This window comes from Pan paniscus, chromosome 3 (assembly GCF_029289425.2).
Source record: "Pan paniscus chromosome 3, NHGRI_mPanPan1-v2.0_pri, whole genome shotgun sequence".
NCBI lineage: Eukaryota > Metazoa > Chordata > Mammalia > Primates > Hominidae > Pan > Pan paniscus.
In genome coordinates this window covers 1,015,043-1,031,811 of record NC_073252.2, presented here as the reverse complement: position 1 = coordinate 1,031,811, position 16,769 = coordinate 1,015,043, and the positions used below count along the sequence as shown (strand labels likewise).

At 58.6% G+C, this 16,769-nt stretch overlaps 1 protein-coding gene across 5 annotated transcripts in view; it reads right to left on the bottom strand.

The window, feature by feature from the left end:
- PCGF3 (polycomb group ring finger 3) overlaps positions 1-16,524 on the bottom strand; it is a 71,200-nt gene extending 54,676 nt beyond the window's left edge. For 2 of the 5 annotated variants that reach the window (XM_034958107.3, XM_034958106.3), the window contains exon 1: positions 16,296-16,492. The gene's annotated coding sequence lies outside the window, so the exon portion shown is untranslated. Of the gene's footprint in view, positions 1-10,329; positions 10,460-16,295 lie in introns of those variants that run through there. The other 3 variants (XM_063603621.1, XM_063603620.1, XM_034958105.3) reach the window with 2 other exon arrangements.
- Positions 16,525-16,769: the final 245 nt, after the last annotated feature.

Genomic DNA, 16,769 nt, shown 5'->3' with positions numbered 1-16,769 from the left:
CACCCAGTTCTCACACTCCGTGTCTACAGGGTCACAGCACCGAAGCCCAGTTCTCACCCTCAGTGTCTACAGGGTCCCAGCACCGACGCCCAGTTCTCACACTCAGTGTCTACAGGGTCCCAGCACTGACACCCAGTTCTCACACTCACAGTGTCTACAGGGTCCCAGCACCCACGCCCAGTTCTCACACTCCGTGTCTACAGGGTCCCAGCACCGATGCCCAGTTCTCACACTCACAGTGTCTACAGGGTCACAGCACCGACACCCAGTTCTCACACTCAGTGTCTGCAGGGTCCCAGCACCGACACCCAGTTCTCACACTCAGTGTCTACAGGGTCCCAGGATGGACGCCCAGTTCTCACACTAACAGTGTCTACAGAGTCCGAGCACCGACGCCCAGTTCTCACACTCACAGTGACTACAGGCTCCCAGCACCGACGCCCAGTACTCACACTCCGTGTCTACAGGGTCACAGCACCGAAGCCCAGTTCTCACCCTCAGTGTCTACAGGGTCCCAGCACCGACGCCCAGTTCTCACATTCACAGTGTCTACAGGGTCCCAGCACCGACGCCCAGTTCTCACCCTCAGTGTCTACAGGGTCCCAGCACCGACGCCCAGTTTTCACACTCAAGTGTCTACAGGGTCACAGCACCCATGCCCAGTTCTCACACTCACAGTGTCTACAGGGTCCCAGCACCGACGCCCAGTTCTCACTCACACTGTCTACAGGGTCCCAGCACCGATGCCCAGTTCTCACACTCACAGTGTCTACAGGGTCCCAGGACTGACGCCCAGTTCTCACCCTCAGTGTCTACAGGGTCCCAGCACCGACGCCCAGTTCTCACACTCACAGTGTCTACAGGGTCCCAGCACCCACGCCCAGTTCTCACACTCAGTGTCTACAGGGTCCCAGCACCGACACCCAGTTCTCACACTCACAGTGTCTACAGGGTCCCAGCACCGACACCCAGTTCTCACACTCAGTGTCTACAGGGTACCAGCACCGACGCCCAGTTCTCACACTCACAGTATCTACAGGGTCCCAGCACCGATGCCCAGTTCTCACACTCACACTGTCTACAGGGTCCCAGCACCGACACCCAGTTCTCACACTCACAGTGTCTACAGGGTCCCAGCACCGACAACCAGTTCTCACACTCACAGTGTCTACAGCGTCCCAGCACCGACGCCCAGTTCTCACACTCAGTGTCTACAGGGTCCCAGCACCGACGCCCAGTTCTCACACTCAGTGTCTACAGGGTCCCAGCACCGATGCCCAGTTCTCACACTCACAGTGTCTACAGGGTCACAGCACCGACGCCCAGTTCTCACACTCAGTGTCTACAGGGTCCCAGCACCCACACCCAGTTCTCACACTCAGTGTCTACAGGGTCCCAGGATGGACGCCCAGTTCTCACACTAACAGTGTCTACAGGGTCCCAGCACCGAAGCCCAGTTCTCACCCTCAGTGTCTACAGGGTCCCAGCACCGACGCCCAGTTCTCACATTCACAGTGTCTACAGGGTCCCAGCACCGACGCCCAGTTCTCACCTTCAGTGTCTACAGGGTCCCAACACCGACACCCAGTTCTCACACTCACTGTCTACAGGGTCCCAGCACCCACGCCCAGTTCTCACACTCACAGTATCTACAGGGTCCCAGCACCGACGCCCAGTTCTCACACTCACAGTGTCTACAGGGTCCCAGCACCGACGCCCAGTTCTCACAATCGGTGTCTACAGGGTCCCAGCACCGATGCCCAGTTCTCACACTCACAGTGTCTACAGGGTCCCAGCACCGACGCCCAGTTCTCACAATCAGTGTCTACAGGGTCCCAGCACCGACGCCCAGTTCTCACACTCACAGTGTCTACAGGGTCCCAGCACCGACGCCCAGTTCTCACACTCACAGTGTCTACAGGGTCCCAGCACCCACGCCCAGTTCTCACACTCACAGTGTCTACAGGGTCCCAGCACCGACGCCCAGTTCTCACACTCAGTGTCTACAGGGTCCCAGCACCCACGTCCAGTTCTCACACTCAGTGTCTACAGGGTCCCAGCACCGACGCCCAGTTCTCACACTCACATTGTCTACAGGGTCCCAGCACCGACGCCCAGTTCTCATAATCAGTGTCTACAGGGTCCCTGCACCGACGCCCAGTTCTCACACTCACAGTGTCTACAGGGTCCCAGCACTGACGCCCAGTTCTCACACTCACAGTCTCTACAGGGTCCCAGCATCGACACCCAGTTCTCACAATCAGTGTCTACAGGGTCCCAGCACCCACGCCCAGTTCTCACACTCACAGTGTCTACAGGGTCCCAGCACCGACACCCAGTTCTCACACTCAGTGTCTACAGGGTCCCATCACCGACACCAAGTACTCGCACTCACAGTGTCTACAGGGTCCCAGCACCGACGCCCAGTTCTCACAATCAGTGTCTACAGGGTCCCAGCACCAACGCCCAGTTCTCACACTCACAGTGTCTACAGGGTCCCAGCACCGACGCCCAGTTCTCACACTCAGTGTCTACAGGGTCCCAGCACCCACGCCCAGTTCTCACACTCACAGTGTCTACAGGGTCCCAGCACCGACGCCCACTTCTCACACTCACAGTGTCTACAGGGTCCCAGCACCGACACCCAGTTCTCACACTCAGTGTCTACCGGGTCCCAGCACCGACACCCAGTTCTCACACTCAGTGTCTACAGGGTCCCAGCACCGACGCCCAGTTCTCACAATCAGTGTCTACAGGGTCCCAGCACCGACGCCCAGTTCTCACACTCACAGTGTCTACAGGGTCCCAGCACCGACGCCCAGTTCTCACACTCAGTGTCTACAGGGTCCCAGCACCCACGCCCAGTTCTCACACTCACAGTGTCTACAGGGTCCCAGCACCGACGCCCAGTTCTCACACTCACAGTGTCTACAGGGTCCCAGCACCGACGCCCAGTTCTCACAATCAGTGTCTACAGGGTCCCAGCACCGACGCCCAGTTCTCACACTCAGTGTCTACAGGGTCCCAGCACCCACGCCCAGTTCTCACACTCACAGTGTCTACAGGGTCCCACCACCCACGCCCAGTTCTCACACTCAGTGTCTACAGGGTCCCAGCACCCACGCCCAGTTCTCACACTCACAGTGTCTACAGGGTCCCAGCACGGACGCCCAGTTCTCACACTCACAGTGTCTACAGGGTCCCAGCACCGACACCCAGTTCTCACACTCACAGTGTCTACAGGGTCCCAGCACCGACGCCCAGTTCTCACACTCAGTGTCTACAGGGTCCCAGCACCGACGCCCAGTTCTCACACTCAGTGTCTACAGGGTCCCAGCACTGACACCCAGTTCTCACACTCACAGTGTCTACAGGGTCCCAGCACCGACACCCAGTTCTCACACTCACAGTGTCTACAGGGTCCCAGCACCCACGCCCAGTTCTCACACTCAGTGTCTACAGGGTCCCAGCACCGACGCCCAGTTCTCACACTCAGTGTCTACAGGGTCCCAGCACCCACGCCCAGTTCTCACACTCACAGTGTCTACAGGGTCCCACCACCCACGCCCAGTTCTCACACTCAGTGTCTACAGGGTCCCAGCACCGACGCCCAGTTCTCACACTCACAGTGTCTACAGGGTCCCAGCACGGACACCCAGTTCTCACACTCACAGTGTCTACAGGGTCCCAGCACCGACGCCCAGTTCTCACACTCAGTGTCTACAGGGTCCCAGCACTGACACCCAGTTCTCACACTCAGTGTCTACAGGGTCCCAGCACCGACGCCCAGTTCTCACAATCAGTGTCTACAGGGTCCCAGCACTGACACCCAGTTCTCACACTCACTGTCTACAGGGTCCCAGCACCGACGCCCGGTTCTCACACTCACAGTGTCTACAGGGTCCCAGCACCAACACCCAGTTCTCACACTCAGTGTCTACAGGGTCCCAGCACCGAAGTCCAGTTCTCACACTGAGTTTCTACAGGGTCCCAGCACCCACGCCCAGTTCTCACACTCACAGTGTCTACAGGGTCCCAGCACGGACGCCCAGTTCTCACACTCACAGTGTCTACAGGGTCCCAGCACCGACACCCAGTTCTCACCCTCAGTGTCTACAGGGTCCCAGCACCGACACCCAGTTCTCACACTCACAGTGTCTACAGGGTCCCAGCACCGACGCCCAGTTCTCACACTCAGTGTCCACAGGGTCCCATCACCGACACCCAGTTCTCACACTCAGTGTCTACAGGGTCCCAGCACCGACACCCAGTTCTCACACTCACAGTGTCTACAGGGTCCCAGCACCGACGCCCAGTTCTCACACTCACAGTGTCTACAGGGTCCCAGCACCGACGCCCAGTTCTCACAATCAGTGTCTACAGGGTCCCAGCACGGACACCCAGTTCTCACACTCAGTGTCTACAGGGTCCCAGCACCGACGCCCAGTTCTCACACTCAGTGTCTACAGGGTCCCAGCACCGACGCCCAGTTCTCACACTCACTGTCTACGGGGTCCCAGCACCGACGCCCAGTTCTCACACTCACTGTCTACAGGGTCCCAGCACCGACACCCAGTTCTCACTCACAGTGTCTACAGGGTCCCAGCACCAACACCCAGTTCTCACACTCACAGTGTCTACAGCGTCCCAGCACCGACGCCCAGTTCTCAAACTCAGTGTCTACAGGGTCCCAGCACCGACGCCCAGTTCTCACACTCAGTGTCTACAGGGTCCCAGCATCGACGCCCAGTTCTCACAATCAGTGTCTACAGGGTCCCAGCACCGACGCCCAGTTCTCACACTCAGTGTCTACAGGGTCCCAGCACCGACGCCCAGTTCTCACACTCAGTGTCTACAGGGTCCCAGCACCGACGCCCAGTTCTCACACTCACTGTCTACGGGGTCCCAGCACCGATGCCCAGTTCTCACACTCACTGTCTACAGGGTCCCAGCACCGACACCCAGTTCTCACTCACAGTGTCTACAGGGTCCCAGCACCGACACCCAGTTCTCACACTCACAGTGTCTACAGCGTCCCAGCACCGACGCCCAGTTCTCACACTCAGTGTCTACAGGGTCCCAGCACCGACGCCCAGTTCTCACAATCAGTGTCTACAGGGTCCCAGCACCGACACCCAGTTCTCACACTCAGTGTCTACAGAGTCCCAGAACCGACGCCCAGTTCTGTTACTGACATACTGACCCATGGGCTGCTGTAAAGGGACGTTTGAAGCTGTAATTAAGGTCCCAAATAAGCTACCTGAAAATCAGGAGTGCCCAGGTCTGCGTGACCTAGTGAGAAGAGTCCCTCCAGGGCAGCTTTCTCCAGCTGAGACTGAAGAGGACGTCAGGGGCCATGTCTCCGCTGGCCTGGCAGAAGGCAGTGGGGTGGGAAGGATGCGAGCCCGGTCCGCGGACAGGGAGACAAGACCTCCAACGCCAGGGGGTCTCACCTGGCATGGTCAGAAGGGCCAGGACCTCCAGGGCAAGGACAGGCCCTGGCTGACTCTGGTTCAGGAAAACATGGAGACATTCTCAAGACAGCTGGGAAGAGGTAAGGCGGCCTGAAAATCAGGTAACGCCGTGAAGTAGGTGCCACCATCCTAGGGTCACAGTGGGGTTGTAGCGGTGTGGGGGCCTCCCCTAGTTCTTGCTCTCAGGTGGGACTCACCTTCCCAGCAAGGCTCCTGTCCGGAGCCGCTCACAGGTGAGTCCAGGATGTACTGAGAGAAGGAGAGGAAGCCAATGCGGCCGAACGGCCACAAGTGGGCCTGGGCAGTAGAGGGTGCCGTCCTGGTCTGTTCAGGCGGCTGCAACCGAAGCACCTTAGGCCGAGCAGCTGACAAACCACAGAACGCACCTCTCAGTTCTGCAGGCTGGGAGTCCAGAATCAAGGCGCTCGCAGATTTGGGGGCTGGTGGGGTCAGAGTCCTCACAGGCAGTGCCTTCTCTCATGTCCTCAAATGACAGAAAGGGCGCTGGTCCCGTCATCAGGGCAGAGCCTCCCGAGGGCCCCACGCCTGACACCACCACCTTGGGGGTTAGGGTCCCCCATGGATTCTGGGGGACACAGACGTTCGGACCACAGCAAGTGCTCACTGTATAATTTTCTCCATTTTTCTGTATTGCGATTTTTTTTCTTAACAAAATTTTGGGTAAAAAAGTAAATTAAAATCACTTAACATTTAAAAAATTTTAAGGTGAGCCCTCGTGGCCCCCACATTCCAATGATGCCTGCCCTGTGCGCCCTCTGCCGTGCCAAGGCTCACACTGCGAAATAAGCACAGCTTTTACGGTCTGATTCCTGGGCGGCATCAGGAATCCAACAAGTTCATACTCATGCCGCCTCAGAACAGCTCCACACAGCATCCACGAGGATCAGCTTCCGGTTACTGTTTATTGAGCATCTAATACGGGCCACGCCCTGATCAAGAACCTGGAAATGTGACAGCTCACAAGACCCAGACAGGAGACGCAGGCACAAAGTCATAGCCCCCCACAAGGCCACACAGGATCCATGAGGCCACAGCCCCCACCAGGCCACAGCCCTGACGAGGCCACACAGGACCCACCAGGCCACACAGGACCCACCAGGCCACACAGGACCCACAAGGCACATATGACCCACAAGGCCACAGCCCCCCATGAGACACACAGGACCCACGAGGCCACAGCCCCCACCAGGCCACACAGGACCCATGAGGCCATAGCCCCCACAAGGCACACAGGACCCACGAGGCCACAGCCCCCACGAGGCCACAGCCCCCACAAGGCCACACAGGACCCGCAAGGCCACGGCTCCCATGAGACACACAGGACCCACAAAGCCACAGCCCCCACCAGGCCACACAGGACCCACAAGGCCACAGCCCCCAGCAGACCACACAGGACCCACAAGGCAACAGCCCCACGAGGCCACACAGGACCCACGAGGCCACAGTCCCAAGGCCATACAGGACCCACAAGGCCACAGCCCCCACCAGGCCACACAGGACCCACAAGGCTACAGCCCCCATGAGGCCACAGCCCCCACCAGACCACACAGGACCCACGAAGCCACAGCCCCCACAAGGCTGCACAGGACCCACAAAGCCACAGCCCCCACCAGGCCACACAGGACCCACAAGGCCACAGCCCCCATGACGCCACACAGGACTCACAAAGCCACAGCTCCCATGAGGCCACAGCCCCCAGCAGGCCACACAGGACCCACAAGGCAACAGCCCCACGAGGCCACACAGGACCCACAAGGCCAAAGCCCCCATGATGCCACATAGGACTCACAAAGCCACAGCTCCCATGAGGCCACAGCCCCCACCAGACCACACAGGACCCACGAAGAACATAGGACCCACTTGGCCACAGCCCCCAGGAGGTACACAGCCCCCACGAGGCCACACAGGACCCACAAGGCCACAGCCCCCACCAGGCCCACAGCTCCCACGAGGCTCACAGCCCCCATAAGACCCACGAGGCCAACGGGACCCACGAGGCCACAGTCCCAAGGCCATACAGGACCCACAAGGCCACAGCCCCCATGACGCCACACAGGACTCACAAAGCCACAGCTCCCATGAGGCCACAGCCCCCAGCAGGCCACACAGGACCCACAAGGCAACAGCCCCACGAGGCTACACAGGACCCACAAGGCCAAAGCCCCCATGATGCCACATAGGACTCACAAAGCCACAGCTCCCATGAGGCCACAGCCCCCACCAGACCACACAGGACCCACGAAGAACATAGGACCCACTTGGCCACAGCCCCCAGGAGGTACACAGCCCCCACGAGGCCACACAGGACCCACAAGGCCACAGCCCCCACGAGGCTCACAGCCCCCATAAGACCCACGAGGCCAACGGGACCCATTGATTAGAGGGAGTTTCAAGGAGGTCTGCAGACAGATTTCCCCTCTTTGCATCTATTTCTCATTAAACATCTGGAATTTGCTGTTAATGTAGCAAAGCCCAGCAAATATCAATGAATTTGAAAAAAAAGAAAAAAGAAACCAAGCCAACAAATCCACTCTCTAAATGCACCTGAATATTAGAGTTTATTGGCCGGGCGCGGTGGCTCAGGCCTGTAATCCCAGCACTTTGGGAGGCCGAGGCGGGTGGATCACGAGGTCAGGAGATAGAGACCATCCTGGCTAACATGGCAAAACCCCATCTCTACTAAAAATACAAAAACTTAGCTGGGCATGGTGGCAGGCGCCTGTAATCCCAGCTACTTAGGGAGCTGAGGCAGGAGAATCACTTGAACCAGGAGGCGGAGGTTGCAGTGAGCGGAGATCGCGCCACTGCACTCCAGCCTGGGCTACAAGAGCTAAACTCCATCTCAAAACAAACAAACAAACAAAAAACAAAAACAAAAACAAACAAACAAACACGAATATTAGAGTTTATCTTAAAAAAAAGCAAGTCAATATAACAATAGGTTGAAGGACTATATTTTCTAGAGTGTGAGTTCCTGTCAATGGGAGTTTTGCTTAACTCAGTGGATAATTCTACAAAAATGCACCTAGGCAACATTCACTATTGTTCTTTGTCATTTTGGCATTTGCATAATTCAGTTCTGTCGGGAGAAACGTGGCAGATCTGGAAAGATAGTTTTGTTTTGTTTTTCTTAAGGCCTCACATTTTTAAAATTCAGTGATAAACTATCAATGTATGAAATTAAAAATAATTTCAATTTTTGAAGCACAATGAATTGTACCATATTTTTGCTATATTAACAGCAAGTATCGTAATAAAAAATAGATAAACAATAGGAAACTGTCCCTAAACCTCACTATATTTCAATGGTAAAAGAAAAATTACATTTTCTTTTCTTTTTTTTTTACTTTTTATTTTTTTTCAGACAGAGTCTCACTCTTCGCCCAGTCTGGAGTGCAATCTCAGATCACTGCAAACTCCGCTTCCCGGGTTCAAGCGATTCTCCTGCCTCAGCCTCCCAAGTAGCTGGGATTACAGGTGCCCACCACCATGCTTGGCTAATTTTTGTTGAAAAATTACACACGCCTGCCTAATTCTGTAGAAAAATTACATTTTCAACTTCAATTCTAACCATTAACCAAAAATAAGGCTGCAAACAAAATAAATCCTGCCATTTAATAAAGAGTAACAGCATACACCAAAACAAGACTCACTTTATAATCCAAATAAAAAAACCCAAGTAAAGAATTCAAGCCCACGGCAAAGGGCCCCTGCCACACCCTGCAGCTCCTCGCCGCTGTGGTCTAGAGAGTGCGGCATGGTGGGAGGGGCGGCTGAGGTCTCCAGAGTCCAGAACAGGCCCCCTTCCCGGCCCTAGCTCCAGCCCAGAACCAGAAGGAGGCATGGGGTCCGGCTCCCTGTGCAGTGGAGGGTGTGGGATAGGAGCAGAGGCTCTGGCTCACAGTAGTGCCTGGACTCTGGAGCTAAGTCCTCACACCGGTCAAATGTCCAGTATGGTCAGGGTCTCACGTCTCCTACGGCATTTTTATGAAGTCACAAATAACTGCAAGAGCAAGGTCTACTGTAACTGGTAAAAACATTTCCCCCATATATTTAAAATGGTTTAGGAAAACTTAACAGAAGTCGGTTGATAATTTCTTTTTTTTTTTTTTTTTTTTTTTTTGACGGAGTTTCGCTTTTGTTGCCCAGGCTGGAGTGCAATGGCATGATCTCGGCTCATGCAACCTCCGCCTCCCAGGTTCAAGCGATTCTCCCGCCTCAGCCTCGGGCATGTGCCACCACGCCCGGCTAACTTTTGTATTTTCAGTAGAGACAGGGTTTCTCCATGTTGGCCAGGCTGGTCTTGAACTCTTGACCTCAGGTGATCCGCCCGCCTCAGCCTCCCAAAGTGCTGGGATTACAGGCGTGAGCCACCGCGCCCGGCTGTCGGTTGATAATTTCTGGAGCAAAATCACTGGCAGGAAGAAAATGAGGGGACTCTGGGAACAGCAAAAATCCTTGCACTTGAAGCTGTTGGGAAGGATTTGACATCAGTGACACACACCTTGTAATTTAATTTGTGGGGGGGTCTTTTGGCTTGCTACTGGTATGCCAAATTGCAAGTTAATTCCTAAGAGTCTTTTCTATCTGTAATTTATCTTCTTTTACATATCACAAATACCTCAATCATGACGGTGACATCGGAGAAACCCACACCAATTAAAGAGACAGCTGAACAGTCACATCCTCATCTTAACACGTCACTCCAAACGCAATCGCTGATTTACTTACGGGATGTCTCTCCAGTGCCCTGAGAGATGCCAGGCTCACAGCACCGCTGTGCTGGGCAGGCTTTAAGTGTTCCAGTGACCCCACCTGCCCATCGTATGCTCACCGTTTTGGAGTCCCCTCCCCTCAAGTGTGTAGGGGCCGAATGACTCTTGGCAAAAGTGGTAGAATGTCACTCCACAAACACTGGGACGTCCTTCCTGTCCCTCTCTGGCTTGGCATGGGCTCCCTCGGAGCTGCCCTATAGAGAAAGGAACTGAGGTCTCCAGCCCACAGTCACGTGACACAGCCTGGCTGCGGACCCTCCCCAGTCCAGCCTTCAGAGGAGACACAACCCCAGATGGGAGGTCCCTGAGCCAGAGCCCACCTGGTCTCCCAACCCACAGAAACAGTAAGATATCATCAGACTGTTGGTTTAAGGCAGGGGTTCTGGGGTAATCTGCCACACAGCAATATATAAATAATACAACCACTCAGCACGGCCTAAAAACACCTCTAAAACACACCTCTAAAAGCCTGGGAACCAGACAGTACAGAGCCAAACAAACCTGAACACTCAGCTTCACAAGCCTCTTCCACAATTTCACAAAGCAAATGAAGTTTAAAAAACAGTAAAGGATATGTCAAAAGAGCAAATCAGAAGGAAGTGTTGAGTAAAAAGGTCCCTGGCGGTTACACTGGGCGAGTAAAGGCTTCTAGGTCCAGGCTGACCACGCAGGGACACAATGTGGCTGACACTGAGTACCCTGAAATGTTAAGCTGAAAACCTAACACGGTTTTCTCCTAAGTAACCAAGAAGTGAAGCTGTGGCAAAGATGAAATCCCGAACCATCTAATTCAGTGTCTCTCTTGGGAGTCTAGATAGCTCAGAGTTTTAGGGTTACACCTCATTGTACTGCCCAACTTCCAGGCAAGCCCGCACGCCTAATCCGAGGGGATGTCTCTGAAGAGCGGCCCTGCCTTTCATTCATTTGTTCATGCATCACTCACTCTTGCCTTTCATTCATTTGTTCATACATCATTCACTCTTGCCTTTCATTCATTTGTTCATGCATCATTCACTCTTGCCTTTCATTCATTTGTTCATGCATCATTCACTCTTGCCTTTCATTCATTTGTTCATGCATCATTCACTCTTGCCTTTCATTCATTTGTTCATGCATCATTCACTCTTGCCTTTCATTCATTTGTTCATGCATCATTCACTCTTGCCTTTCATTCGTTCATGCATCATTCACTCTTGCCTTTCATTCATTTGTTCAGGCATCATTCACTCTTACCTTTCATTCATTTGTTCATCCATCATTCACTCTTGCCTTTCATTTGTTCATGCATCATTCACTCTTGCCTTTCATTCATTTGTTCATGCATCATTCACTCTTGCCTTTCATTCGTTCATGCATCATTCACTCTTTTGGCAAATGTGCGGCACACCAAGCAGCCACACGGCACCCTCTGGAAGCAGGGTTCCTGGGATGACCACCCTCTGGAAACACCCCTGACAAGATGTCACTAGACAACCCTTCCCTAGTCAAAGGACAGCATAGACTGCTTGCTTCTGAATACCTCATGCACCCCACTTTTTCATTACCACTTCCAAATTAAAGGAAAACACCCACAAGTTTTTGATGAAAGGCTGATTCAAAGGTTTCAGAGAAATAAACCAACCCCCATCCCCAGCCCAACCACCACCAGGATCCTTTAATTCCTTCCCTTACTAGAGAGGGAGTGGGAAATAGCCTTGCCTGCTCCAACTTTCCTGACTTGGACCAACTGTCCCCAAAATATGCCCAGGAGTCCACATCCCAGCTCAGACCCCACCCCTCCTCCAAGTCTCCCGGACACTGGAAACGCCTCTACACTGAGGAAGTGGGGCACTCACATGACCTTGAAGATGGGGAGAGGGGCAGGAGGGGTTGAAGGTGCTGGACACGGACCACAGCCAAGGCAAGGACAGGACAGCAGCCCTGGACGAGGGGCTGAGGGGGAGGGCGCAGTGCCAGCCTGAGGTGTGGAGCCTGTGGGCTGGGAGCTCCTGGAACCCTGAGGCCCCTGCCTCATACCTACCCCAGGTATCACCTAGGCGGTTCATGTGCAGGGGCTGTGGGGCTGGCCCAGGGTCTCATGGAAAGGGCCTCGGGTAACAGGATGCCAGATGCCTGGCCTTCACAGCAGGTGCATCCAGCTGAGTGGACTGGGCAGATTCAGGACACTGCTGGATTCCTCCCCGAGGGTCCCAGTACTCCTTACAGTCTAGTCTTGGGGCCTACATGCTCCTCAGTGACTTGTTCAGGAGTCCCAGCCCTCTGAGGACCTGTCTGGAAGTTCCAGCTCTCATCAGGTCCTCTTTGAGAGCCTAGCCTTCTTCCCTGTCCACACCAGTGTCCCGACCCTAAGTGACCCCGTTTGAGGTCCTGGTCATCTAGGAGCCTGTCCATGTCATGAGCCCTTCTCACTGTCCAGTCTCAGGGTGCCGGGCCCTGGGAGAAAACAGGGCTGTCTCAGGGTCCCGAGCCCCGGGGAGGACAGGGCTGTCTCAGGGTCCCGACCCCCGGGTGAAAACAGGGCTGTCTCAGGGTCCCGGGCCCCCGGGTGAAAACAGGGCTGTCTCAGGGTCCCGGCCCCCGGGTAAAAACAGGGCTGTCCCAGGGTCCCGGCCCCCGGGGTGAAAACAGAGCTGTCTCAGGGTCCCGGCCCCTGGGTGAAAACAGGGCTGTCTCAGGGTCCCAGCCCCCAGGGGAAAACAGGGCTGTCTCAGGGTCCTGGGCCCCGGGTGAAAACAGGGCTGTCTCAGGGTCCCAGCCCCCAGGGGAAAACAGGGCTGTCTCAGGGTCCCGGCCCCCGGGTGAAAACAGGGCTGTCTCAGGGTCCCGGCCCCCGGGTGAAAACAGGGCTGTCTCAGGGTCCCGGCCCCCGGGTGAAAACAGGGCTGTCTCAGGGTCCCGAGCCCCGGGGAGGACAGGGCTGTCTCAGGGTCCCGACCCCCGGGTGAAAACAGGGCTGTCTCAGGGTCCTGGGCCCCGGGTGAAAACAGGGCTGTCTCAGGGTCCTGGGCCCCCGGGTGAAAACAGGGCTGTCTCAGGGTCCTGGGCCCCGGGTGAAAACAGGGCTGTCTCAGGGTCCTGGGCCCCCGGGTGAAAACAGGGCTGTCTCAGGGTCCCGGCCCCCGGGTGAAAACAGAGCTGTCTCAGGGTCCCGGCCCCCGGGTGAAAACAGGGCTGTCTCAGGGTCCCAGCCCCCAGGGGAAAACAGGGCTGTCTCAGGGTCCTGGGCCCCGGGTGAAAACAGGGCTGTCTCAGGGTCCCAGCCCCCAGGGGAAAACAGGGCTGTCTCAGGGTCCCGGCCCCCGGGTGAAAACAGGGCTGTCTCAGGGTCCCGGCCCCCGGGTGAAAACAGGGCTGTCTCAGGGTCCCGGCCCCCGGGTGAAAACAGGGCTGTCTCAGGGTCCCGAGCCCCGGGGAGGACAGGGCTGTCTCAGGGTCCCGACCCCCGGGTGAAAACAGGGCTGTCTCAGGGTCCTGGGCCCCGGGTGAAAACAGGGCTGTCTCAGGGTCCTGGGCCCCGGGTGAAAACAGGGCTGTCTCAGGGTCCTGGGCCCCGGGTGAAAACAGGGCTGTCTCAGGGTCCCGGCCCCCGGGTGAAAACAGAGCTGTCTCAGGGTCCCGGCCCCCGGGTGAAAACAGGGCTGTCTCAGGGTCCTGGGCCCCCGGGTGAAAACAGGGCTGTCTCAGGGTCCCGGCCCCCGGGTGAAAACAGAGCTGTCTCAGGGTCCCGGCCCCCGGGTGAAAACAGGGCTGTCTCAGGGTCCCAGCCCCCAGGGGAAAACAGGGCTGTCTCAGGGTCCCGGCCCCCGGGTGAAAACAGGGCTGTCCCAGGGTCCCGGCCCCCAGGGGAAAACAGGGCTGTCTCAGGGTCCCGGCCCCCGGGTGAAAACAGGGCTGTCTCAGGGTCCCGAGCCCCGGGGAGGACAGGGCTGTCTCAGGGTCCCGACCCCCGGGTGAAAACAGAGCTGTCTCAGGGTCCCGGCCCCCAGGGGAAAACAGGGCTGTCTCAGGGTCCTGGGCCCCCGGGTGAAAACAGGGCTGTCTCAGGGTCCCGGCCCCCGGGTGAAAACAGAGCTGTCTCAGGGTCCCGGCCCCCAGGGGAAAACAGGGCTGTCTCAGGGTCCCGGCCCCCAGGGGAAAACAGGGCTGTCTCAGGGTCCCGGCCCCCGGGTGAAAACAGAGCTGTCTCAGGGTCCCGGCCCCCGGGTGAAAACAGAGCTGTCTCAGGGTCCCGGCCCCCGGGTGAAAACAGGGCTGTCTCAGGGTCCCGGGGGAGACGGGGCAGTTTCAGGGTCCCAGCAGTGCTCACAGGACTCACAAGACTGCTCCAGGGTCAGGTCCTCCTGAATTATGGTCATGGGGTCCCGGCCCTCGTCTGTGACCCACTTTAAGGCAGGACCTTCCTGGGGTATCTATTCTGGGGTCCTGGCATTCTTTGGATTCTGCCTGGTCCCTAGGTCTGGCCCTCCTCCGTGATTCTTCCCAGGGACCTAGCCCCCCCGGGCCCTGCCAGGTGGCCAGGTCCGACCCTCCTTGGTGACCCATCTTGGGGTCCCAGCCCTTCTCGGTGACCTGTCCCAGGGTCAGACCCTCCTGGATGATGTGTCATTGTGTCCTAGCACTCTGGGGGTCCTGTGCAATCCCAGAGCCCAACTCTCTTCAGGTCCTGCCTGGTCTGAGGACCCAGCCCTCCCGGGGTCCTGCCTGGGCTGGGGTCGCGAACTTCCCAGGGTCCTGCCTGGGCTGGGGTCCCTGCCCTCCCATGGTCCTGCCTGGGCTGGGGTCTTCACCCTCCCAGGGTCCTGCCTGGGCTGAGGTCCTGGCCCTCCCGGGGTCCTGCCTGGGCTGGGGTCTTCGCCCTCCCTGGGTCCTGCCTGGTCTGGGGTCTTCGCCCTCCCTGGGTCCTGCCTGGTCTGGGCTCTTCGCCCTCCCGGGTTCCTGCCTGGGCTGGGGTCTTGGCCCTCCCTGTTCTGGGGTCTTTGCCCTCCCTGGGTCCTGCCTGGGCTGGGGTCTTGCCCTCCCTGCGTCCTGCCTGGACTGGGGTCCCTGCCCTCCCTGCGGCCTGCCTGGGCTGCTGTCCCAGCCCTCCCTGGGTCCTGCCTGGGCTGCTGTCCCAGCCCTCCCTGGGTCCTGCCTGGGCTGGGGTCTTGGTCCTCCCTGGGTCCTGCCTGGGCTGGGGTCTTGCCCTCCCTGGGTCCTCCCTGGGTCCTGCCTGGGCTGGGGTCTTGCCCTCCCTGGGTCCTGCCTGGGCTGGGGTCTTGGCCCTCCCTGGGTCCTGCCTGGGCTGGGGTCCTGGCCCTCCCTGGGTCCTGCCTGGGCTGAGGTCCTGGCCCTCCCGGAGTCCTGCCTGAGCTGGGGTCTTGCCCTCCCTGGGTCCTGCCTGGGCTGGGGTCTTGCCCTCCCTGCGTCCTGCCTGGGCTGGAGTCCCGGCCCTCCCGGGGTCCTGCCTGGGCTGGAGTCCCGGCCCTCCCGGGGTCCTGCCTGGGCTGGAGTCCCGGCCCTCCCGGGGTCCTGCCTGGGCTGGAGTCCCGGCCCTCCCGGGGTCCTGCCTGGGCTGGAGTCCCGGCCCTCCCGGGGTCCTGCCTGGGCTGGAGTCCCGGCCCTCCCGGGGTCCTGCCTGGGCTGGGGTCTTGGCCGTCCCGGGGTCCTGCCTGGAATGGGGTCCCTGCCCTCCCTGCGGCCTGCCTGGGCTGCTGTCCCAGCCCTCCCTGGGTCCTGCCTGGGCTGGGGTCTTGGCCCTCCCTGGGTCCTGCCTGGGCTGGGGTCTTCGACCTCCCGGAGTCCTGCCTGGGCTGGGGTCTTGGCCCTCCCGGGGTCCTGCCTGGGCTGGGGTCTTCGACCTCCCGGAGTCCTGCCTGGGGTGGGGTGCCGGCCCTCCCGGGCCTGCCAAGGGCTTCCCGGGCCAGGCCGACGGGGACGACGGAGCGCGGGCCCGGGGTTCAGAGCCTTCCGGGCCGGACACGGGCCGAGGCCGCAGCCTGAGGAGCGGGCGCCGAGGGCCCAGGCCAGGCGGGGCGGACTCACTGACCTGCGGTCTCGGGGCTGCGGGCGAGCAAGGCGCACGCGGGGTCCGCGCCGGAGGGGGGAGGGGGCGCCGCTCCCTGTGGGTCCCCCCCAAGAGGAGGAGAAAAAAGCCCGTCCGGAGTTTAAAACAAAGAGGCGGAAATGCCCGAGCCGAGCCGAGCGCCGCGTCGGGGGCGCCGCGCTCGGAGCATGCGCGGTGTGCGTCTGGGCTCCCACCCCGCGGCAAGGGGCGTGGGCGGGGCCAGGCGGTAAGGGGTGGGGATAGGAGCGGGGAGGGGCGTGGTCAGAGGGCGCAGGCGCGTCGGGCCTGGACTCGGCCGAGGGAGCCGCGGGGCGCGAGGGCCAGGGGCGGGGCATAGGGCGGGGCCATGAGGGGCGTGGTCAGGAGAGCGACAGGGCCGCGCTGTGCTGAGGGACCCGACGGGTCCTGGACGATCGTGAGCTGGGGCGCTGGAGCAGCAGAGTCCTCAGGCCCGGG